Source organism: Pongo pygmaeus, chromosome 6, assembly GCF_028885625.2.
Source record: "Pongo pygmaeus isolate AG05252 chromosome 6, NHGRI_mPonPyg2-v2.0_pri, whole genome shotgun sequence".
In the NCBI taxonomy this organism is placed as follows: Eukaryota; Metazoa; Chordata; class Mammalia; order Primates; family Hominidae; genus Pongo; species Pongo pygmaeus.
The window spans coordinates 136,292,039-136,318,761 of NC_072379.2; the positions used below are offsets into that span (position 1 = coordinate 136,292,039).

The following is a 26,723-nucleotide window of genomic DNA, read 5'->3' on the forward strand; positions in this document are numbered from 1 at the left end:
TTTTCAAAAATACATTGTACAATAAGTTACAAAGTAAGAACTTTGGACTTAATCACTGAAACAGTTATTTTATCTCAGCCCAGGAACAGAAACATGTTTAGTTGAAGCTTAGAGGTCTTCCCTGGCACTCTCCTTCTTAAACCACCCCTCTTTCCCTCATACAAAGACTCATTTTCTAAGTCATTATCCTCTTTTATTTTCTTCCTTACTACTTGCTGAAATTTTGCCTACTTATTTGCTTTTCCTTAATTGAGAATGAAAGCTCAGCGAAAGCAGGTACCTAATAGGTGTTTACTCCTGTGCTATCAGGGCTTAAAAGAAAAACATGTGGGCATTCAATAAATATTTGATTGAGGGAAGCAATGGATGGATGTTTTCAACTGGTGACATCTATAGCCCATTTTAAAAATATAAAACATATCAGTTCATATAGTTATTTTTTAGGAGTGACATATGAGTTCTGGAGTAATACATTTGCTTTCAAAGTGTTTATATTTGAAACTTGAGATACACAGGCAGTTCTTGCTATGCATAGTAGTTTAGGACCATAAAACTGACCTTGTTTTAAGATCAACCTTAATTATCAATAGGAAAATTATGTTTTTTTCTATGACCTATCATTAAAAACTCTGTTAATTATAAATGTATAGAAAAATTAAAATATAGTAAAATTGATATTTATTTAGTATACTGCCACATAAAACATTAGAAATATTGAGATGTAAAGTGTTTGGTTTTGCAAAGTATTTATCAAGAGTCATTAGAACGGCTTGCTTTTCTTTTTTCATAGTACACATTACAATACAGAGTAAGCATTTTTCCGTGCCTTGGCAAATCATCATACACTTTTCTAGATTTGGATTAGCTTCCAAATCTTCATTTATTCTTCACTCTTTCAGTGTCATAAAATAAATCCAAGAATCCATTAAAGTGAGTTACAGCATCAATTCCCTCAGGACACCTTCATCCTCTTAGTCATATCTGATTTCCTTATTTACAGCTATTAATTTGCCTTTACTAAGTGCCTTTGGCCACACATGGAGAGTCTCTCAAGTGGCACTCAAGTGGCAGCAGCATCAATGTTCCCACCTTCAGTTACTTCTGTTACTCCACTTATGTTTGATTTGAGTTTCACTTCCAGGGTTAAATTATTTCTTATTTCTTGCCTGTACTTTCATCTTTGCTGGCCAATTTCTTCTTTGGGTTACCAATTTTTGAAAAACATCTTGTGAATTTATCATTGTGAGACAAGGAGGCAACAAACATGGTTTGTTGCCTGTGTCTAAAGTGAATAACAGATTCACAGTGACCAATTACAGACAGACTATGAAAGAAGGGATGTGATGGGTCACCAACTATAAAGCAAATTTGTTATGTATGTCGTGATTTGTAGATTGAGCAGCTAGCAGTGAAATTTGTATTTATGCAGTTTAAGTATTTTATATACTTCTAGTTAATACATTAATAAATTATGTTGTTGGGAGACTGGTGTGAATTAATTTTACTATGGTAAAGTGAAGACTGTCAGTAATTTAAAACTTCATTTCTTTGCCAGACTTTCAAATGATGTCTGAATACCTTAATGTATGAGAGAAGCTACTTTCAAAACATGGAAAGTTGAGTTTTTACCCTTGGAAGTCACATATGAAAAACAAAGAGGGATTTTGCTTTCTTAATGTCTTTCCCTGTGAGACAGACAGCAGTAGATATTTAGTCATAGCCATAGCCTAAGTTTAAGAAAACAAAATGTTATAATTGTGTAGTTATATGCTTGAATTTACTAATCAGGATTATCACAATGGTCTCAAACTTGATCATGTATTAGAATCACCATGAGGGCTTATTAAAGGGCCAGATTGCTGGCCCTACCCTCAGAGTCTGGGGTACTAGCTGAGAATTTGCATGTCTAATGAGTTCTTAGGTGAAACTGATGCTGCAGAGCCACCAACTTAAACACCTAAGAGGATTCCATGGAGAGAGAGAAGAGAATACACAGATCGTAATTTAGGAAAAGCATAGACACTGAATCAAAGAAATTAGCGGGATCTTAGAGATCTTTTAGTGTAGGTCCCTTGTTTTACAAATGAAGAAATAGAAGCCTGAAAAATTCAGGTGATTTAATACAAAATTAGCCAATTGTAGAGGCTTGTCTAGAACATAGAATCTATTATATTCCAACAAATTCTGGAAGACTGCTAGTGCCATAGTAGGTCATATTTTCAATAGATACATGCCAAATATATTACACACACACAAAATGGTTCTCAAACTTTAGTGGGTCTGAAAGTAGTCTTGTGGCCTTGCTAAAAATTAACATTCTTAAGCTGGGCACTGTGGTGCATGCCTATAGTCTCAGCTACTCGGAACGTGGAGAAAGAAGGATCGCCTGAGCCCAGGAGTGAATTCCTGGGCTCAAGCTGTAGTGTGCAATGATTATGCCTGTGAATAGCAACTGCACTCCAACCTGGGTAGCACAGTGAGACCCTGTTTCTAAAAAAAAAAAAAAAAGAAATACAAATTAACCTTCCTAAGCCCTCATCTAAAAATTCTGATTCATAGATAAAGTATGGGGCGCTTTGAGACCACAGCCCCATGAGATTCTAAAGAACAGGTAAACTGTTCTGTAAGAGACAATGTTCTACGATTGTGTAAGCTGATGTTTTAAGCCAAATAATCTACACACAGAAAATAACAAAACACCAACTTTAAAAAAATTTTTTTTGCAAAATACTTTCACAAGCTATGATAATTCCCTCCAAAGATCCTGTAAGGTCAGTGAGGCAACTGTCACGCTCCCTTTTTGAAGAAATCTTGGAGAAGTCTCCATTCTGGGAACCTCCTCCTTCTCATCTATGGAGAGGGTAATAATACTAAAATGGATCTCACAGAATTGTTTAGAGGATAAAATGAGATGAGATATAGGAAGGCAATTTGTGAATAGTAAAATATTACATGGATGTCAGCTGTTAATGGAAAGCCAAAACAGAGTATGAATTGTTTCAGAGTATGAAACAGAGTACGAAATATCAATTGGGTTATCTGCAGATAAAAGAGTTTTAATTGTACTGTAATAGGCTCATCCTGCAGTAGCTTCCTGATTGGTCAAAGGAAACAGATAAGGCAAAGCTTCAGTGAAATTGCAAGATTTTACCCTCCCAGGCCCCAAATTATCTGGACCAGGAATTGCTGACTAAATCTGAATCTGGAACAACATTAAATATAATATGCCCTGTGTTAAATGGCTTTCTTAGAAAAGAACTTGTCTGATCTCTGTTCCCAGGACATTTCCTGTCTCTTCTGACTGATAATTAAACTGGGGATTGGAAACCAGACAATATTTACTTCCTGAGCATTCTTTTCTTTTAGCAAAGCTGAAAAAATAATTTTAAAGGAAGAAAACTGAAAATGATCCATTTACCACTGATTCTGCCCTCCCTAAAAAGAAGGATCCCTGGAGTGAGATAAAGAAAATATAGAAAAGTAAGGGAGTGTCTTCACATCCCAGCAGGGCACGTGGAGGAGGAGGAGGTGTTGACTATGGACAGCAAGAAGAAACATCACCATCACAAAACACCCACCCAGGACAGGGGCCCTTTCAACAAGGAGCATAAGAGACTGTTTCTGCCTCTGATAGAAGCCCAGCATTTTGTTTTTCTCCACATATTTTAATCAATATTTACCAAGCCATAACAATCTGGCTTTCACTGTCATCCTGGGGTTGAGTTTCATGAGTAACTACCTTTTCCACTGGCTGCAGAAATAATGACTCCATATATGATTGGCAGAAGGTCATTGATTTGAGCATAGGAAAATGAGCAGTTTCAAGAAAAAAGCTGGCATTTCTGCATGAGTGAATCAGTGCAAATCTAAAATGCAGTTACTGAAATTACAGAAGCCTCTCCTCAGCCAATTGGCCTCTTGGAAGACATGGCCTCAAACCGTTCCATGTGCATGTGAAATGTCTAGACGTGATTATAGAGTTTTCTTGAGAGCTGATGCATCCAAGGAACATTTAAAGTAAGAAGCAAAGTAATAAAAAACGTTTCTCAGAAAATAAAAATTGTTAATATGGCCTTACCACATTTTCTAGTGAAAGTATGTTGTGAATGCTCAGGAGGAAGAAGGTACAGTAATGAGACTAGAAATTTACAGCTTAGATGGTAGCCCAGTCACCAATTACCAAGTGCTACAAGCCTGAGGCTACTTCTCATTAAAAGGCGTCCCAGGCATCGAGGGTGTCCACAGTTCAGAGACCTCAGACGCCTGCACCTAGTTCATGCCCAGTTCTTAGGATAATCCTGTCTCTCCACAATTTCTTCAGGCTTGCAACACTCTCTTGCCCCAAATCAGCTCTTCCCCTAGATTTCCCCTTTCTATCAATGGCACTAGAATTCTCCCAAATTGATCAATGTCAACATCTCATTTTTTACTCACCCTTCATGTACTCACCTCCCATTATAATGTCTAGACTACAGATAGCCTTTATTTTACCTCATGGTATGTCCAGAAAGAATCGGTCTTAACTACCTACTTACACCAAGGCATCAGCAATTCATTTATTTATTCATTCATGTGTTATTGTATAAAGTATTGGCTAAGAGATCTATAGTGAAGTGGGGAGAGATAGTCATTTAAAGTAACTGTTATGTAAGAATGAGTAAGCATTCACACAGTTGCCTCTACCAGAACTCACACTTTCTTCCTTATATTTTTCAATCTTTAAACACAAGTTAGGAGACACCACCTCCTGGAAGCCTCCCCTGAATCCACCCTCAGCTGACTAAAATGTCTCTCCAATTGGTTTTTACAAATGCATATCTAGTTCATTGCACTGAATGAAATTGCACTGATTAGCTGTTCATGTGCCTGCCTGCTCCCCCCAGTTAGACTGTCCTATTCAAAAACAGGGACTGTGTCGTATTCATCTCTGTATTCCTGATACTTAACATAGAGCCCAGCTCATTGTGTGCATTGCATATTTTTAAATGAACACATGAATGAATGAATGAATCATGAATGACTATAAAAGGAAACCATAGAAAGTTGTGTAACAGAGAAAGGGGTAAGTAATCATTTTAACTAGGGCAATAAAGGTAAAATTTTCTCGGAGGTGACGGTATTTAAGCAAACCATTGAAGTATACACAGGATTTCCAGAATGTAAAAGGATCAAGGGGTGGGGTAAGGGGTGGTACACAAAGCATTACTTTTTAAAACCTAACTGATTCTCTCCACCTCTGATCTGTTACTTCTTTAAAAATAATATTTTTATGCCTTACTTTTACCAATTCTTTTCTTCTCTGTTGTGGAGAACCTTCAGTGATTCCTTACTATCTAATTTGATATAATTCAGGCAGCTTAGCTTTCACTTGAAGCGTCTTGCTATCATTCCTAACATTTTTTTTCTAACCCTTGCTTCCACTCTTGGCCACTCACTCTTTGCACAAATCAGGCCCCTCCGTTTTCTGTCTCTGAGGTCTTGCCTTGGATCATCTCTTTGGCTTTCCTCTTTCTTCATGTGTTACCTGGGATGCTTTCCCCACGTCTTTCTGCCATACACAATGCAACCCTGCCTTTGAAAATCCTACCCTTTCCCAGAACTTTGGGATGCAACAGGAGGAGAATCGCTTGAAGCCAGGAGTTCAAGACCAGCCTGGGCAATATAGCAAGACCCCATCTCTAAAAGAAAAAGAAAAGAAAATCCTGTTCTTTACATGCAGCCACCCTTTTCCACTCCAGACCAGAATGTCTTCCTTCTCTGAAAAAAAACCACCAAACCACTCTTTTATCATTTCATTTTACATTTGATTGATTTTCTAGCTCTAAGTCTGCTTTGTCCCTTTTATGAGGATGAAACTAAGATGCCTACAGGTCAGGATCATGGACAGTGTCTTGTTGGAACATGCCCAGTGTCTCAGACAGATGTTCTATTGATTAAAAATCCTTGACAACTGAAGCAGCCCTCTAAGGATATATGAGATGCTCTTGACTTCAGGGGGACACCTTGTTATTCAGCTACTGGATGATGGGTGTGGGTACTTGCAGTAGATTTAATCTTTAATTCAGTGAGAAGAAATAAAAATTATATTCTCAGTTTGGTAAGGAAATCACTAACCATATTATAAAATAAAAATGTCTTACTTCCCTGTTTCAGCTGTAGAATTATAGCTATAGTTATTTTAACTTCTTCCATACTGCCAGATTAAAGACCCTTTTAAAAATTTTTACCGTGTGACTAGCCCTTTAAGATAGATCACTGCTTTTACCCTAGCTCTTGTAATCCTGGGGTTCCTTCATGCTTTGCAGCTTTCTAGGTTTTTCCCCTTGTCAAACTACATCAATACCAGTCTCAAACCTGAATCATAAAAGACATTTTAGAGAAATAGAGGCTCAAGGCTCATGTAAAGGAATGACCTATCACACACAACAGGCTGCAGGGCATGGAGAATCCATCACCTAACCTTTCCCAGCCTCTGTTCATCTGTGTCCCACTGTTGGATGTCCAAGCTTGACAGTGAATGCTTTCCAATGGGAAACTGTAGCAGGATTTTTTTTCCCATCCTTTGGTCCCTATTGTATGTTCAGCTGCACTGGAGCTAGCTGCTAATCAAAGCCAGAGACTCTCAACACAAACAAACCCGGCATTGTGGCCTCCCCCAGGGACAGAACACAGCAATCCAACAAACAATTTAGTCAGGTGATGGCAGGCTGGAGAAACAGACTGAGCAGCTCCTAGACACCCTCCTGCTTGTACTCCCAGCAGTCCCTTTCCTCAGCGCAGGCATGTTGAAACGCCATGCCAGGCCAACTGGTGTTTGAGAAAACAATGGGAATGAAACAATGGGCAATCATATGCAATCAAGGAGGGTAATCTAACAGCAGCATTCCTTATCCAAGACATGGTAATCTCTTGATCATAAGGAGGTAGAAATAAGTAACATAGTGTGAAGAAATATTCCTGGATACTGGCTAGAGGGAAGAAAGGAATCGTGAACCAAAATATCTTCAAATACTCACTGGACCCTTGACATTGAATAGGGGAATGGAGGTAGAAAAGTACGACGTTTAAGAATTTTGTGGCTAGAAATATTTGGACTACACCCTCAGTTCTATTTTTTACTAGCTTTTGATCTTGGACAAGTTACTTCTGAGACATAGTTCCCTCATTTAGTAAGAAAAATAGTCTTTACCCCATAGGGCTGTTGGGAGCATTTAACCCAGCACTGAATGTAAAGTTCTAGTATTGAACTGTCCACTGTATAGAAAGCACTCCAATAAGTATTAGCTATTATGACAGTATTATTAATGCTGGTGAATTGTGCTCAGAAATTTTAAATGATGAGAAATAATAAGAACAGAAAGCAAGGCCTTCAGCTTCTAGAACTAGTTGGTGATAAGGGAGCAAGTCTCCTTGCTCTTGGTAGTTCCCAGGAACAACGTCTTAGAGGTGCTGGCAGGTCTTGATTTTGACTTATTGCCATGGGTCCTCAGAACACAGCAAGGGAAGTTAGGGACCCCACTGTCCAGGGTGAAGGTAGAGGACAAGGTATGCCTTCGGACAACTGCAGGAGCTTGGCTCCAGGTACCTGAGCGTTGATGATGGAATCATCACCTAAGTACAAAGGACAGAGCAGAAGAAAAAAGCTGCAGATGCAAAAGAAAATGATTACTTATGTCACAATTTTGCACTATGGCATCCAGTTAATATTAATCCTTGCCAGAGTTTCTGGAGGTCCAGACATGGGACAAGAGAGGAATAGAAACTAGTAAAAAGTTACTCCAATTCTATGCAACAATAAGCATGGATTGAGTACTATATGCAACTGGCATATAGTGGGTACGCAATCATTTTCAGGAATATCCATACTCAATGCATATTCAGGAATTGGTAAAGTGAAAGACCTAGACGCAATCGTAGGAACAAACAATGAGGTTCAGCAACAAGAAACATAGCCAGTGAAACTCAAAATTAATACAGTGGCTTCCTTTAAATATAAAAGACAGTGGTGCAAGATTAGCAATTGAAGTAGCTTCTTATGGAAACCTCCAAATGAAAATAATGCCAGTTGATCAGGTGCGGTGGCTCACACCTGTAATCCCAGCCTTTTGGGAGGCTGAGGTGGGTAGATCACCTGAGCTCAGGAGTTTGAGACCAGGCTAGCCAACATGGTGAAACCCCGTCTCTACTAAAAATACAAAAATTAGCCAGGTGTGGTAACATGCGCCTGTAATCCCAGCTGCTTGGGAGACTGAGGCAAAAGAATTGTTGAACTCAGGAGGTGGAGGTTGCAGTGAGCTGAGATCGTGCCACTGCACTCCAGCCTGGGCAACACAGCAAGACCCTGTCTCAAAAAAAATGAAGAAGAAGAAGAAGAAGAAGGAGAAGGAGAAGGAGAAAGAGGAGGAGGAGGAGGAGAAAGAGAAGGGGGAGAAGGAGAAGGAGAAAAAGAAGAGAAATACCCAACCTAAACTTTTTTCTGAACTGAAACAGAATGTTGAACATCACACATTACAGCAAATAGCAATCAAGGCAGAAAACCAGCCCCCAAATCTAGAAGGCACATGTGCAGCAAAGCCCTGGCTGAAAGAACCCTGATGTGCTCCAGCCCACCAAAAGCACATTTCAGTCTCCTGCTTTTATGATCCGCCACTAAAGGTGGGGAGGACATAAATGAAAACAATGCGTTAGACAGTAGAAAGGTTTATGGAAGAGTTGGCTTCAGGGACCAGATTGTCCAACTCCGGGCTCTGCACCCAAGATTCCTCAGGCCCTGTTTTGGGAAGGAACTCTTCACTAAAACAGCAGATATTGCTTTGTCTTGAAACACTCCCTCTGAGAAAAACAAGAAGAGGACCAGGTTTGCTCCACAGAGCTGGAGTTATTTCATGGGACTTTTATGGCAAGAGGCATCTGGAGCCGAGGAGATGTGGAAAACAAAGAAGGCAAATCCACCCTAGAGGAATCTCCTTAGGATACACCATGACAGCCAAATGGGCCATGAGGACCCTATGGCATGCTCAATACTTCCTTTTTAGTGGCAGAAGCCTCAATGCTATCTAATAGAATTTTCTGTGAGGTCTGAAGTTCCTCTGTCCAGGAATGGGGCTTCTATCTATGGGATTCTTGTATGTTTTCTCTAAAGCCTCAGTTCAAGTCCAATGCTGTTTCTTTTGTCTTATTGGTCTTGCTGCCTTTGACATAAAGGGCTTCCATTTAACATCTTGTGAAAGAATGTCACTGGATGAGACATTAGAAACCCACAGAGTCAGCCTGCTTTTAGGAAATGTGGATCTGTCTGTTTAGAGAGAAATTGGTAGAAATCCACATCTACCGCCTTATTCCTGCTGAATTGCTTCTAATCTGCTTCTCCAAACCAAATTCATTTATTACAGCCTTCAAGTACATCTTCAAATCCCCAGATATCACGTATCAGAAGGCAAACTGTCATTCCCTAACCATCAGACTAAAGCCACAATTTAAAAAGGCTAAAAATCACTTCAGGCCAAAGTTGGTGGGAATCCCAATACTGGCACAGATACTAAACGCATTTGACTTTCACTCCTCCTCTGCGATCGGGAATGTGGTGGTCAAACCCAAATTTGATCTGACTCACTTTAAACTCGAGCCAATTGTTCACTAGTCATTCCAAATAATAACAGAGCAAATAACTCCCTGAAGGATGCCAAGCCCTGGAGTGACACGCATCAAAGAGGTTTGCTGATCTTGCAGTTTACCCACCTGCAGTGCATCAGGCCCACTCCCTTGGGCCCCACAGCAACTCCAAAGCTTCTCAGGCTCTTGAGAGGAGCTAAGGGGTTAGATCCAACCTGGGTGGGACCAGGCATCTGTGTCTTCCCTGGGGAGACTTTTACCCTTGGATATATGGAAGGGTCCTTTAGGGTAAGAAAGAAAGACCTTGTGTACTCAGCTTGACCTTTAATTGGCACACACTGAGTTCTCCAGGATTATTTGTTCCCATCTAAACAGCACATCTGCAGGGACAAAGACTTTTATTTGTTTGTTGCTTTATGAGATGTTTGTTTGCTTGCATTTTTCCAGTGCTGGCTCTTTTATGAGCATTCATAACATTAATTTACTTAGCATTTTTTATGATTCTAATTTACCCATACCAAGCTAAATAAATTGAATTTCCATCTTAATTGGCTCATTTGGTAGAATCAAGTGCACATGTTAACATGTGCATAGCTGTTAAAACATATTGCATGCATCAGTAACACTGTTAAAAAGCAGGACACCCAATTATGCATCTAACTACTTTTAAAAGTTACGTCAGAAAAACTGTAAAGGTATATCAGGGTGCTAACAGTGGTGCCTATTTTAAGAATTATAAGTAAGTTTTCTTTTTTATAAAATTTGAATATCTTGTACCACGAACATGTATTTTTCTGGAACGGGAAAAATAATGTGTTTCTTCAGGTACATTTGTGTTTTCCTAATAAGAAACATCATAATGGAAAAAAAACAATATTTCATTATTTTTCACATGGTTAAAATTAATCAAACTTTTCACACATTTGACCTGCACTGAGCTATATTTGAGATTCTGCATATTTCCAGAAACATTATTCAATAATGAAATGTATATTGTAAATAAGAAAAGATAATGGGAAGAAAGGCTTTATTTTATTGTTTCAAGATTTAAGCACAGACACTTGTTAAAAATAATCTAATAAACTACCTGTTTTCTCTCCTCTAGCAGCTTGCTCATTTGAATTCCCTGGAACATATCTAAAGAAATACATTGCACAGAGAGGGCAATTTTTTTTTGTAATAAATATTTTTTGAGGAGCTGACTTGACCCTTGAAATCCAGTTCTTTCAAGATGCAAAGTATGTTTTTTAAGCCAACAATCTGGTGTTCATCAGCTCACAAATTAAGGCCACCATATGTTAAAACCTCAGAGATAATTCTGCTACTGGGCATAAAGATCCCATGGCTAGGTCTTGAAAAAAGCCATATTCACATCAAATAAGAAAACCATTATGAAAACACTGTTCTAAAGTTTTATATGGTTTCTGCTATAGTTTGGACGTTTGTCCCCACCAAACCTTCTGTTGAAATTTGATTTCCCAATGTTGGAGGTGGCGCCGGATGGGAAGAGTTTGGATCATGGGAGTAGATTCCCTCATGAGTAGATTAATGCCCTCCCTGGTGGGGTTTGGGAGGGTGGGTAAGTGAGTTCCCACTCTTAGTTCCCCTGGGAGCTGATTGTTAAAAAGAGTCTGGGACTTTCCTGTCTTTCTTGCTTCCTCTCTTTCTGTGTGATGCCTGCTCCCTTTCACCTTCCACCATGAGTGGATGCCATCTGAGGCCTTCACTAGATGCCCAGTCTGGAAACTTTCAGCCAGCAGAATCATGAGCCAAATAAACCTTTTTTCTTTATGCATAACCCAGCCTCAGGTATTCCTTTATAGCAACACAAAACAGACTAAGATAGCTTCTATTTGTTTTACCCTGAGTGAAGATTTTCTGTGTTACCTAAGACTGTTACTACAATATGTTCCTTATTAATTAAATCTGGACTCTGAAGCAAAAAGCCCTGGCTGTTTCTCCGGGCAGCCCCAATGTCTTCAAGGAAGTCACAAAGATGGATGATTCCTGGTCTAGTTCCATTGTGGTATGGAAGGAAAGAGTCTAATGCAGTTATAGATGTTAAAATGTGAAAGAAGGGAAGACTCTAACACTAAGTAAACAAATTACATATATCTTTTTCATATTAAGAACGAAGTTTTCTAAACACTTTTCATTAGTTTTTAAAGCAAATGAAGAAGGCAACATTTGGATCACTTACACCCTCTCCAAGAAAGACCCCAGCAGAACCACTGGTAAGGAGGCCCAAGTGCAACATCTGGCCAGGGGCTTTTTACACCTAAGGGAACTTCAGTGAAGTCAATAGCAAATCAGGAGGCGTTCGCAATTTTCTTTCATAAATAATCATACATGGTAAATATTATTTGGTCACAAAGATGTAAGTTTTAGAGGCTTTTGCATATAACATACTGACAATGATGCTCATCATTTTTATTAAGCTATGGACATCATGACTGGAGCGTTCTGATTTGTCTCCTGTTCCCTCAAGTTTGTTGAATTAAACTGTTGTGGCTTGCTACTCAAAGAGAGGTCGCCAAGCTAGCAGTACTGCAGTCACCTGGGAGCTTGGCAGAAAAGCAGACTCTGAGATTTCATTGGAGACCTACTGAATTTTGGCAAGAACCCTGGGTGACTGGTATGAACATGAAAGTTTGAGAAGCACAGTTATCCAGCTATCACGTAAATGAACTGCTGCTAGCCAATTACTAAGGCTTATATTTAGTGAGAATAACCAATTTAAAAAATGTGACATGTAGCTTTTAAGACACTTCAGAAGGAACTATAACATAATCTGAGGTAAAAGAAAGCATGCCTGTTTCATTTTAGCCTCACTTAAGATGTCTTCTCGCTTTTTTTTTTTTCAATATGACTTATTTCTTTTTCTTCATTCCTGTCACACATCTTACCTCCTCCTCACTTTGTCAGTCAAACTTACCTTCAAGCAACTTAGGCAATCTCTGGGTGTCCTAAGAAAATGACAATGACAATAGCAGGATTGGGGAACCAGAAAGGCAGAACTTGCCCCACTGACTTTATTAAGTTCAGTTCACGTTCAGTATAACAGTTTAGAGCTTAAAGATGTTGCGTCGTGACCACTGACCTTTACCACCAACCTATGAGGTTGGCAAAACAAGTATCATCATCATCATTTCCCACTTAGAGCTAAAAAACCTAAGATTCCAGGAGATTCAGTGACGCATTCAGCAGCCCATACCAAACAACAGGTGGACTGTGGTGAGACGCTGGTTCCTGACTCCAAACCTTAACTCCTTCCCTGGACTGAAGCCTCTATCAGCAGGGGTCAGAAAGAATGTGGTTATGAGCATCACTAAGGTCAGCAATAAGGTGCCTGTCTCTTGGATTGGGAGTCTCCTGTATGCAAAATGCTCTCCTAGACCTTACGGGAATGGATAAGGTCAAAGATTCTGTATTGGAGACTTTGCCTGCCCAACTCCCAGGCCTTGAGCATGATCACATGTTCCGTATGTTTCCTTCCAGAAGAAAGGATTTTCAATCTGCATTTAGAGAGAAGGAAGAAAATGGTATGAGCATGTGGAGGGGCGAGGCCTTTCAAGAAGCATGGAATTCCACCTAGGATTTTGCTTGTATGTTTGTTGCAGATGCCAAGTGGGCATGAGAAAGAAAAGCAATTCAGGAGCGGGAAGAAGGGAGGACTTGCATCTGGTGCTGCTTCACCATGATCATCATTTTCACCATCCTGCTCAAACACTCCCAGCAATCAGACTCTATGTTCAGTACTTCACATTGATTTTCTCAATTACTACTCAGACGTCAATCCTGGAAGGTAAGTATGTGCTCCCATGTTAGAGATGAAAACATTGAAGTAAGGAAGACCACAATATTTGCTCATGGCCACAGAGCTACTAAGAAGTGTAGTGGTTTATACCTCAATATTTTGGACCTTGGAGCTCAAGTATTGACCCGTTAAGGCTACTGCTTCTAATGTATCATCTGTATCCATATGCCCTGTCATATGTCCAGGCTCCTTGATTCCACCTCTTAAATCAGAACCTCTGAAGATGGGCTCCAGGCAGCTGGAACCTACACATGACGCTAGTTAATCTGATAAACATTGAAGACAGGGATCTGCTGCCATAGGTTGTTTGACCTCTAACTGTACATACATTGGATTTGGAGTTTGACATGAGAGACAAATGGGAGATAAAATCTATTTATTAGCCTAAGAAAGAGATGGCATTATATTACAGAGGAATAACTCAAACTAGGAATTTTAAGACTTTTGTTTTCATATCTGTATATCATTGAATATGGCCCCCTTAACTTCTCTAAGCCTGCATTTCTGTATCTATTTTTTAAAAATCCCACTCAATCTACCTGAGTAGAGTTACAAAAATATGATGAAAAAATAAATGTGAAACATTCTGAAAAAAAGGCCTTATAGCTACATAGAAGTTATAATGAAAATAATGCTTCAAATGACTAGCTTTGTCACTTTGAATAATATGGTTTGTTAAAGAAGAGGTAAGTAAGGTTTTCTCCATTCTGGAGGTAGTCTTGAATCAGAAACTATGAAAAGTTTAAAATTATCAAGGTGAAATATGATTAGGAAGACACTCTAGAGAACTGGCAAGCCTATATGACATTTGGAATGAAGGGAGTGCAGGAAAGAGAGTGGGAGAAGTTTCTGGAAGTTCAAAGTTGAGAATGGGAATGCTTGGGCTTAAACAGGAAATTGGCACCAGGTTGTTTGGTAAGGCAAGGGGATTAGGCATAGAACACAGATGGTCAAGGTGGGTGGAACAACATGGGCAAAGAGAATGAATGGCATTTAGAGCTGCCTATTTATTTTCTCACTCATTTGCCATCTTCAATGGTTCTATGCTAAATACGCTAGGGTTCTTGAGAGAATGAGAGACAGCCCTTGCCTTAATAGGGTGCACAGGTTGGACAGGGTGGGGCTGGTGTCAAATGGTGAGAAAGGAGGAGCTGAAGTCACTATAAGGGGTGATGGGGAGACTTCGAAGACAAAAGAAGGGAAGAAATATAGTTCCACCTAGAGGGGGCATTTGCCTTGGAAAACCTTTGGTGCCTTCAATTTCTGACTCAAGATTTCACCCAAATTCCACAGCTGAAGTACAAGGATTTGCCTTCTTTCCCTTCATGTATATGTTTTCATTAAAGGACACTCTTCTCTTCTCATATAAATTTTCCTGAAAAGGACATCTACAGGGAGTGCCATGTCTTAAAAATTATAGTGACTCTAAATAAACTCAGTCTGAATTCTTAAGATGTCACTTCCAATAATTTGTTTCTGCTACGTTATGTGGCAAATGTGAAGTGAAAACACAAAGGAATTAGGAGTTCAATTTCTCTTCCAGAATAAACAGCATTAAAGGAACAAACAGACATAATGCTTTTGAAATAGATGTTGCGTACCATTTAGTCTTTTGTGAGCTCCACTTTCCTTTTTCTCATAAAAATGTGATCCCTTTGTCATTAGAACTGCTTAGGGCAACAATTGTACATATCTTCCTCTAATCTGTGTTGTAGTAATTAGTGTTTTAATGTTCTTACATATGTATTGAGTAGATCATTAGCTGCTTGAAGACATATTTATTTGTCCTGTGTCCCTCATCACACTACCTACCATATAGTATGTCAGTCACTATCCGTAAAAGTCTGGTAGGGATAAAAATAAAATAACAAGAAGTCCTTTACTTCAATCTTCTCCTCCAAATAAAATTGTGCCTGAATGATTTCCTTCAGTATTCATTGAAAAAATATTAAAAATGTGAGTCTAGAGCTCATTAGAGAGAATCTTCCTTCAATTATCTTCAGATTTGAGAATTTTCCTTGTGAAGGAGTTAAAGCTCAAAGAAGAGTTGTGACAATACTAAAGCATTTGGAGAGGAGAGAGGAAGACGGGGAACTGAAATATTTGGAAATAAATGTACACATTCGGAAGACAAGAAAAGAAAAAGCAAAACAAAACGTGAAAAAAGGAGTGCCCAAAGAAATTAGGAAAACATTAAGACAATAACATATCAAGGAGGTTACAGTACGAGATAATCATAAAAGGTTGGGATTAGCAACCTGTGACTTTTAAAGCATCTTTTCCAGAGATGGGTGAGGCTATAATGGATTTTAATTGAGATCTCCTTTAAATACATTTCTAATAAAGAATTTCACAAGTTCACACCACTGACCAAACACAAAGTATTAGATACTGTGAAACCATGGAGACAGACACCATGTTCTATTTCTTAAACATGCTACATTGTCCAGCACAATGTAGTATTAGGCATCCAACATATGTACAATAAATATTGTTAAATTGGCTGGCCATAGGAGCAAGAAAAATTGTATTGTTGGAGTAGGACCCCGGGAGGATGTGATGGAGATGAGTAACTCCAGCTGCGCCGCTACATTGATGTTGGGAAACTGAGAAGAGAATGAGGTCAACATTGCAGTGATAAAAATGTTGCCTGACCCTTAGCCATGGTCTTGAATCAAAAGAAAAAAAAAATGGGGGAAAAATGCCATTGAATCAGTAGAGAGGGCACTAGTGTTGAAAACATCAGCTAGGAAGATCCAAGCTTCCAAGAATGCCAACATGTGGGCAGGCATTCCTGGTACATCCGTACATAGAGAAATGTATGCCATCATAGCAAGAGGGAATTGGGCAAGACGTTCTGGGACCTTGGGTGGGAAATAGTGGCAACCGAATTAATGGAGAAATGAGAGAAAAGGGGGGGAGAAATAGGTAAATGTAAAAGCAGGAAGAAAAGGGAGCAAAGGGTTAGACACACAGAATGCTATTTGTGCTTTAAAATGATGTTTTAGCTTTTGCTAAGAGCAATTCTTAGAATTAAGAGCCCAATTATCAGTTACTATGACTCACTTTTTTCAAGATTAATATACAGCACTTGATTTTTTGTTACACCATGTGTGAAGTTAAAAAAAAAAATCTAACAATTCTATTTTTAGAGAACTGGATATGATTTTTTTCTGTTTGAGATATCACTTTATCTAAACCCACTATGAAAAAATGGTTCAATAAATAAAGCCTAGAAAAATGAATTAAATTTTATTCCTAAAAATATCTCAAATGTGAAGGAGTCATTGTATTCCTTGTCCACCCTGAAGAAATAGGGATTTGTGGTGAATGTGATCTACATAATTAAGTCCACAATATTACCATATTTATAATACCGTCTGATAATGTTTCATCATAGCTACCCTTTTAAGCTACTGTTTTAATTTCTTATTTACTAAATGCCAAAATAGAAAGAAAAAGAGGCTTGTTATATTTTACAATCTAGAAATATTGTAATGACACCATGAAAACTATGCCACACACTAGACTGGCTTGAAGTGGATGGAAAAAGAGCCCAGTGGGTGGAAACTTGAATTGTCCATAAACATCACAAGGAAAAACAACTTTCCATGAGGCCATGGCCCAAATTCCACTTAAGCCAATTGACTCTGGATGGAAAAAAGCAAGCCCAGCTCATAAAAAGAAAGTTCATATCTGAGTATCATTTTACTTCCCCTCCCACAGCAGTGACATGACCTTGTGCCAGAAGGAGGCAAAAACTCTTCGATTATTCATTTAGAACAGAAGCCAGAGAAAAAAACATTCCTCACCCTTATGGAGAAGCCCAACTCAACATCACTAGCAAAGCCATGAAACAAAAGCCATTGGAGGGCTCCCACTCAGCCTCATGCTCCAGAGAAAAGCACATCTCAAATTGGGCTGAGGTGCACTCAGGTGTGGAGGACGTTTGCACTCATCACATTGGGTGGTCTCAGTCCGGACACCTCCTTCCGGAGAGAAGTCAAGAACAACTCCCCATATCATTATGCTGCCATATTAAAAAGCATAATTGTTTAGAGAACTGGAATTTGTATTCTGAATTCTGACTTCAGGCCCTCAATCTCTTGTAAAATTTATCACACCATTTTCAACAAGCCGGGTAAACTCAGTTTTGTGGGAAATTTTTGAATAGTAATTAAAAACGCCACATCACAAATAGGAATATGATCAGAATTCATGTGAGAATGCCATGTAAGTGAGAAAGCAAAAATATCTTCAAAGGAAAAATAAAACATTTAAAGTTAAAATATTTGATATCTAAGATTGATTTTACTAAAAAAAGTGATTCAACTATCTGGGGATCTTATTTCTCTCTGTTGTTTTCAACAACTAGGTTTTTATGAAATTTTAAACCAGGCCATTGGCTTGACCGAAATTTTTTTAAAAAATGAAAATGCTCATTAAAAAGAAATGTAGAACTTGTTATGTGTTGCTATATGTGAAGCCCAAATAAGGCACATGGAAAATATCAATAAATTAATACATTTATTAAACCAAATCTCATGATCTCATGCAAAGAGGTCTAAAAAAAACAGAGAATTATATATAATACATATAATACATTAGACTATAAATATAGTTAGGTATACCTTATTACTCTAATTATCTATAATATCTCATTTAAAGTCATAATTAAAAAGTCATGTATCTAATAGTACCTTTATTTATCTCAAGCTCTACCTTTGAGAACATAATGCATTTGCAACCAGAAGCAAACAGCTGGAACACAGCACCTAATGCTGTTATATGTGGCTTCAGGTGGGAGTTCCTTATAGTGGTTTTTCACTAAATGCAGAAAAAGATGTCCTAAAGGGAACCAATGAGCAGTGGCAGAAAAAAGATCACCTTCTATTTATTTAAAGTACAACTAGAGAACGTAAGCCCCAAGTTTCTTAAAGCACAAAATAATGGCATTAGAGGTTTTTTTTAAATAATATAATTTTTTAAAATCTCATCTTCTAATTTAAATGAAAAAGTACAAATATTGCCAGTCTGAAATAACTCATGTCCCAAAGGAAGAAAAAAATATTCATTTTAATTTCCTCTGAATTTAACTGGACGATATTTTTTAAATGACTTGGCCTTTAAAGTGCATAATTTACTTAAAAGGAAACATAATGAAGATGGAAAATACAGCCTTATTTTCTGTGTTGGGAGACTTCTCTTTTGTTTCATTGTCATTAACTTTCAATAATTCTACATATCAATGCATTCCCAGATAATTAAGGGGCTAAAATGGGCCCTGCTGTTTCATCAATTCCACATTTGCCTAGGATCATAAAATTGTTTCATTATGTTATTAGTTCAAAAGCTCTTTTTGGTAATTCCTGAATCTCCTCCCAGACCCCTCTCTCCAGCACACACACACACACACACATGCACACGCACACACACACACACACACATCACCCCTTTCTCAAGCTGCTAAAGCAAAATGCCTAATAACTCTTAAAATGAGAGATGCTCAAGGACTGGAGCTTTAACATTTTCTCCTCTTAGGCCCCTACCCCTCCTATTTTCTGAATGTGTCCCCAAACTTACAAAGCAGCTCTTAACAGACACAAGGGTGAGTTAACACTAGAGTGTATATAAACTGCATGTGTGTCTTCCTGTAAGTGTGTGTGTGTTGTGTCATGTTATGTCATGGAGAAAGGGGTGTGTGTGTATGGAGAGGAGAGAGGAGGTTTCACTTTCCATCTATTAAGAAAGGAGTTGAATATATTCCTCTCAAAAAATATTTTCTTAACTTATTAGAAACAACAACTCAGAAACTCTAAATATCTAGTAAATTAGTAACAAATATATCCTAAATTTATGTGGGTCAAATTAAAAGTTTAAGGGACTATGTACAGGGCAGTTCTTTAAATTTGCATTCAAATGAGAGATGGGACTCCAGGTGTGTCTTCTAAACTTTGGACTTAACCATTTCTGGAACCATTCCTGGGCTGTCAGGTGGGAAGACGGGTGCCAGTAGTCCTGTGAGAGACGTTCCATGTCAGCTAGCACTGGGAGAAACAAGACGCCACAGCTTACCTAGAAATGCCAGCTAAGAGTCATGGGCTGGCGGGCCTGGGGCAATCAGAGAATCAGAGAGAGGCTGGGAAAATGAGAGCTGCTTGTTCAGGCTGCCTTACTTTCTTTCCACCTACCCAGCCAGAGACACACCTACTAAAGCTCCAGGTTTTACAAAAAGCAAAGATGCACTCCCCAGCCCACCCTGTCTGGCTCTCCAGCTAGTAGCTGGAACACGGTCCAAATGCATGCTTAACATCACAAAAACTTCTTTCATTTCACTTATCTAAGCACACCCGAACTAACCTAACCTGAAATCCCAAAAATATGCCTCCCTTGGCCTCTGGAGCAAGTCAGTTTTGAAAGCAGTCCTATCAGCAAAGACACCAGGCAGCCTCTCTCACCCCTACCACCATCATCTGCTGGCACCCAGAAAAGTGGCACAGGGTGAAAGCAAACTCGATCGAAGAGCCCTCCGAGAAATCGTACATTCCTCTCACTTACTTTGAGTTGCAAACGTCCTCTCTGGCGCTCAGTCTGCCTTTGTTGCAAGGGGCGAGGTTGCTACTGCTGAGTCCAGGTACCCGGCTCGCTGCAGCTCCTGCTTGGGCGGCTGCTGCTCTCCCCGCCTTCTGGACGGATGACTCACTGGTCTCTTTCTTCCCCTCTCTCTACTTTGGATTTTCCTCTGCTCTGGGGCTCTCTTGGCGGGATTTTTGGATTGGAAGGCGGGGAACCTGATCCTGCCTTTGACTCAATTACGCCCTGACAGGGAGGGAACGGAAGGGAAATGGAGAATGGGAGGGATAAGAGGAGCGGGCCAGGAGGACGCAGGCTGGGCGAGGGAGGGAGAGCGCTTTGCACTCGAGAGCTGATTGGGAAGCTTATTAAAAGCTGAATACTCCAGGGGCAGTCTCTCCCCGCGGAGCAAGAAACAGGATTTGAACCAAGAGGCCATGAGATGATACCTTGTTTTGTTTTTAGCAGAGACGAAACACAACATTTCTTTTCCAAACTCCACCCATGATCTATTCTTCAGATGAGTGCAAAGCCACTTTGCCAAATAGGATATTTTAAATGGACAATTTATGGCATTTTAGGTTACATTTTTGGCCCCTCACAATTCTTTAATGATATTCAGAATGGAAAAGCACTCTCTTCAAACCAGCCTCTTCTTCCACCCACGAAAGCCCTCCCTACACACAGAGGCAGTTACCCAGCTGTCAGTCACATCTCACCTGCAAAGCACAAAATGTACAAAGTAGTTTTTCTCAATTGTCACAAAGAGTGGCAGACGTCTCAAAGTTCCCAATTAAGTGCTACTTACCTTTAGGGAGAACTCTTTCCTTTTTCGGTTTCCTTGGTGCCTTTAGCAACCTATTTAGTAACATGCCTTTGACACCCAAGAATTTAGAGGATTCGTCAATGTAGCTCAAACTCTGAGGTTTGTAAAACTTGGAGGCTGGGCTTTGTGTCTCTGGAATTTTCATTTCATTCAATAGAGGAAAGACACTAAGGCAATGCATAGGTAAATATTTATGATATAGATGAGATAAAAGTATTGTGTAAAAGGATTAAGATGTATTACACAAATTCACCCAAACATTTTCGAAATGTAAATTTCGAGATTTTCTGCCACTCATCAGCTTTTCCTGCTCCTTGGCTAGCTCCTTTTACCTACTTTTACTGGTCAGCTTATCATTTGATGGCATCCATCCCAAACTGGTTGTAAAATAGACTCGCATTTTTCATAGTTCTGAGGTTACATCCCTTCATTTCAATTTGACAAATATTTATTAAGCAACTTGTTTACTTAGAACTATCCTTAAACCCCCAGATTAGAAGCATCGTCTTGTGGCAAGTAGTTTTTAGGGACTTGGGGCTCTTATATTGACTGCTACCTGTAGAAATGTCCCTTGGACAAGTTAGCTGGAACCAAAGACGTGGCTCTACAAACTCAATCAAGCAGTCAATCAAGCTTTTCAAAAGGAATGGCATCAGAGATGCACTTACACACCTGCAGTTTATCCCCCTTCCCAAACTCTTCATACATATACCACATACAATTCTCAAATGAAATAACTAAATAAGGAAGCTGCGTTCCTTTCTCCTACACACAGGCTTCAGGTTACCTGTTTTCCTTTTGTGATTCCACTTCCGTATGAAGCAAGCAGAGTTTGTTTTAATCGGATTTCACCTGCATAAAGTGTGGAGGAATGCACAGTATTATTTTTATTAGCAGTTTTCCCAGTCCGTTTACTGAAAAAGGTGTCTCAGCATTCTATTAACACTCCATAGGGGCAAAGTTTCTAAGGCATTGAACAAAGAGCTATCCATTTTCTTTCTGTTCTTCAGCTTTATCTTAACATATACGAATGTAACATACAGCTAGCTACCAGTTAGGTGAACAATGCTGGCTTGATTGAGGTGTTCTCCATAGGGTTGATAAAGTAAGCATGAGATTCCCATGATTTCTACTCAATTACATATGTTACATCAAAAATATCACCCTTTATTCAGATGGGTATATACTAAAATTACATACATCAGTGATTATCAATTGGGAGCTGTTTTGCCCTCCAGGAAAAGTGGATAATGTCTGGAGATAGTCTTGGTTGCCGCAAGGGTAGGGGCGACCTACCCCTTGGATCTCAGTTGCAAGAAAGAATTCAGGGCAAGTCCATAGAGTAAAGTGAAAGCAAGTTTATTAGAGAAGTAAAGGAATAAAGAATAGCTAGCTACTCCATAGGCAAAGCAGCCCAGTGGCTTCTGGCTGTCCATCTTTTTGGTCATTTCCTGATTGTATGCTAAACAAGGTGTAGGTTATTCATGAATTTTCCTGGAAAGGGGTTGGCAGCTCCCGGAACTGAGGGTTCTTCCCCTTTTTAGACCATATGTGGTAACTTCCTGACATTGCCATGGCATTTGTAAACTGTCCTGGTGCAGGTGGGAGTGACTTTTGGCATGCTAATGTGTTATAATTAGCATATAATGAGCAGAGAGGATGACCAGAGATCACTCTGTGGCCGTCTTTGTTTTGGTGGGTTTTGGCCGCCTTCTTTACAACAAGCTGTTTTATCAGCAAGTTCCTTATGACCTGTATCTTGTGCCAATCTCCTATGTCATCCTGTGACTTAGAATGCCTAACCTCCTGGGAATGAAGCCCAGTAGGTCTCAGCCTTATTTTACCCAGCCCCTATTCAAGATGGAGTTGCTCTGGTTTAACCGCCTCTGGCATCTCCACAGCAAAGAATTATTTGGCCCAAAATGTTAACAGGGCTGAGGTTAAGAAAACCAAATGTTATTCACCATGGTATTTTAAAAATGCAAAGACAGATTAAAGAGAGGTGTTTTTTTTTAATAAATAGAAATTTATGAGATTGAGATTAGTCATAATTTAATTCAATCCAGCATTTTCATCAAAGTTGAAGTAGAATGTTTTTTAATCCACAGTGAAATACTCAATTTCAAATCCAAACTTCATCCTAGGGCATAGTCAAGGGTCTGTTGATTCCGGAGTCCAAGTTATTTCATTCATTAGGCTAATATTCTTTAAGAACTTAAGTCTTTAGCTTAATAGAGCCATGAAGAAAAACTGTTGACAATCCCTACTCTCAGATAGCCTATGTTGTTGTTCTTTCTTTCTTTCTTTTGAGATGGAGTTTCACTCTTGTTGCCCAGGCTGGAGTGCAAAGGCATGATCTCGGCTCACCCAGGTTCAAGCAATTCTCCTGCTACAGCCTCCCGAGTAGCTGGGATTACAGGCAGGCACCACCATACCTGGCTAATTTTGTATTTTTAGTAAAGATGGGGTTTCTCCATGTTGGTTTGTCTGGTCTCAAACTCCCGACCTCAGGTGATCCACCCACCTCAGCCTCACAAACTGCTGGGATTACAGGCGTGAGCCACCGCGTCCAGCCCTATGTTGTTGTTCTTAATGTGTCAATTAAAATTTTTTAATAGATGTGATAAGTAACATGAAAAAATAAGGCAATGATGGAAGATAAAGTGTCAATTTGGGGGAGAAAAGTCTCCTTGGGATGATATTTGACAGAAGACTTAAAAGAATTGAGGATGCTGGCCAAGTAAATATTTGGGGGAAGAGCCTGTAGGCCAAGGCATCAACAAAGGCAAAGACTCTGAGGTCTGACCTTGCCCCAAGTCTTTTGGGGAAGAAAAGGAGGTCACCATGGCAGGAACTCAGTGCGAGGAGGCAGGCATTAAGGGAAGTAACGGGCCAGATCACCTAAGACCTTTGTCCACTGTAAAGATTTTCATTTTTGCTCTGAATGAAGTGGGAAGCCATGAAGAGTGACTAAACCTGACTCTGATTTAAAACGTCCTCTCTGCTGTGTTGAATAGAGCACAGGAGGATGAGGGTGGAAGCAGAGAGCCCAGTAGGAGGCTACTGCACTAACCCGCTCCCCAAAAGTCTTCCCCTTGTTCCTGTTTCTTGTGCGAAATAATTAACTCCAAACTTGCCCTTTAGCACTTTCTCTGCCCACACAAGCTCCTGTCAGCAGTGACTTTGGCTTGCTAATGTCAGTTCTCAGCCTCTCCAGGTGTAATGAACATGCCCCTTGCATGAGTGTTACCAGGCCAAAATATAACTAATGCAAGGTGATTTGAAATCACAGAAATCATAACATCTCCTAAGGGTATTTTGAAAATGAGGCTGCTGATTTTGCAGTGGCAAATGCAAGGAGAAGTGTGATCAGCATGAAGTTTAAAAAGGTGAAGGAACCTGATGAAAAATTTGTCGGCTTGTCTCTTGGATTGCCTACTTGACAGGATGTTTAGAGTCTTGATTACCACTCCAGGTTCTCCAATATCCCTAGAATGTAAAAGGACAGTTCATCAAACTTCCACAGCGTTCTAGAAGCCCCATTAATACATCTCTCTCCCCGTCTCTGAAATATGTGAAAGGTAATAAAAACAAACCTTTTACTTTGTTTTTTACTGCTGTGACAAGATTACAAATTTTACTTCTATATTAGATATATTTTATAATAATTATGATTTTTTATTAAAAAACATAAAGCAAATAAAAATGGCTTAGAAATTTTAGGAATTTATCTCACAAACAACACAAATTGATAAAGTCAATGCTTCCAAGTCTTCAAGAACTGAAGTCTTTCTATCTTTTGACTCTGCATTTACAAATTTGCAGCCCAATGCTCTTCAATATGGTTTCAAGGAGCTCCAATCGTATTTGGCTTTAAAGGTTTAAAATAGACCCAAATTCTAGTGCAGAATAGGTCAGCTTCTCTAGTCACATAGCCATACAGACTATGTCAGCACAAGGAAGAGGCAAACAGAATTTGGGAAGCAAACAATGCCTGCTACAATTTCTCCCTAAAAAGTTATAAATTTTGACTTTATCAGTGTCTTATGCATCTAAGCAGCTTGACTTAAGACCCTCAGTCTTGTATTTTTTGTCGAGAACTTCTAAAATCAAGGTTCTGAAAGAGCAGGTCTTGGACAATGACCTTATTCAGACTTACACAGAAAATTAGACCTGAAATATCAAAAGAAGTTTGATCACACATTACAAGAAAACAAAATATACAGAGCAAAATATAAAATGAACATAGATGCAAAAGTCTTTAACAAATATCGTATCAATGCAATTAATGTATAAAAAGTATAATACTGTGTGTCATATTAGATATTTATTTCAGGAGAGTAAGTTAGGTTTTACATGTAAAAAATAAAATTCATATTTACAGATTAAGCAGGGGGAAAAGGGAATATATTAATATATATAGGAAAAGCATCTGACAGAATTCAACATCCATTCATAATTTAAAATTCATCAACTTAAGAATATGAATGACTACTCTTGTTCTGATAAGATATCCATAGAAAGCTAAAGGATACTTTCCACCTAAAATCAAGAAAAAGCCAAGAATGGCCACTCTTACCACTTTTATTCTATATTGCATGAGAAATCTTAGCCAATAAAATAAGTCCAGAAAAAGAAAAAAAATGAGAAGGAAGGGCACAGTTGGCTTTATTTTCAGATAACTTGAGTATATACATAGACATCCATCAAAAATGCACAGAAAAGCTTCTAGAACTAATTTATGACGCTACGTGGATACAAGTTAATATTACAAAGATCAATTTTATTTATATTTCTAACGATGAACAATTATCAAAAGTATGAAATACTTGGTGGCTTATGCCTGTAATCCCAGGATTTTGGGAGGCTGAGGTGGGCAGATCACGAGATCAAGAGATTGAAACCATCCTGGCCAACATGGTGAAACACCGTCTCTACTAAAAATACAAAAATTAGCTGGGCATGGTGGCACCTGCTTGTAGTCCCAGCTATTCGGGAAGCTGAGGCAGAAGAGTTGGTTGAACCTGGGAGGCACAGGTTGCAGTGAGCCGAGATCGTGCCACTGCACTCTAGCCTGGCGACAGAGTGAGGCTGTGTCTCAAAAAAAAAAAGAAAAAGAAAAAAGAAAGAAAGAAAGAAATACTTAGGGATAACTTTAGCAAAATATTTTCAAGCCTTATTCATTGAAAACCACAGAACATTTCTGAGATAACTTATAGAACACCTAAATAGAGAGATTCATCATATTCAGCAATTTGAAAATTTAAGATTGTTATGACATACATTCTTTGTATATTTATCTATAGATTAAATATCATTAAAGCCAAATTCCAATAAGTGCCTTTATAGAAATTGACAACCTGAAACCAAAATTTATATGGAAGTGCGAAGGACATAGACTAGGCAAACCATTTTTGAAATAAAAAAGCCAGAGGACTCTACTTGGTCTCACTATAAACCTACAATGATCAAGATTATTGTACAGTACTGGCATAAAGATAGACTTATAGAACAATGGGAAACAATGGTCAGTTCACAAATAGAATCAAACATTTTTCAATGGGGAAAGGATAGGTTGTCCAGCAAATGATGTGACTATATGGAAAGACATAAACTCTGAGATCATAGAAAAAAATTAACTCAAAATGAATTAAAGGCCTAAACATAAAAGCAAATGCTATAACATTTCTACAATATAATAAGAGAAAATCTTTGTTATTTTGGGGTAGGCAAAGATTTCTTAGCTAGCATGTAAAAAGTACAAACTGTTAGTAAAATATTGATAAATTAAAATTTTGCTCTTTGAAAGCCATCATTAAACATAATAGGCCAGGCACAGTGGTTCACGCCTGTAATCCCAGCACTCTGGGAGTCCAAGGCGGGAAGATCACTTGA

At 38.9% G+C, this 26,723-nt stretch overlaps 1 protein-coding gene across 2 annotated transcripts in view; it reads right to left on the reverse strand.

The window, feature by feature from the left end:
- The window catches only part of PTN (pleiotrophin), a 114,524-nt gene extending 94,161 nt beyond the window's left edge, over nt 1–20,363 (reverse strand). For both annotated transcript variants that reach the window (XM_054496874.2, XM_054496872.2), the window contains exon 1: nt 19,988–20,363. The gene's annotated coding sequence lies outside the window, so the exon portion shown is untranslated. The remainder of the gene's footprint in view (nt 1–19,987) is intronic.
- Nucleotides 20,364–26,723: the final 6,360 nt, after the last annotated feature.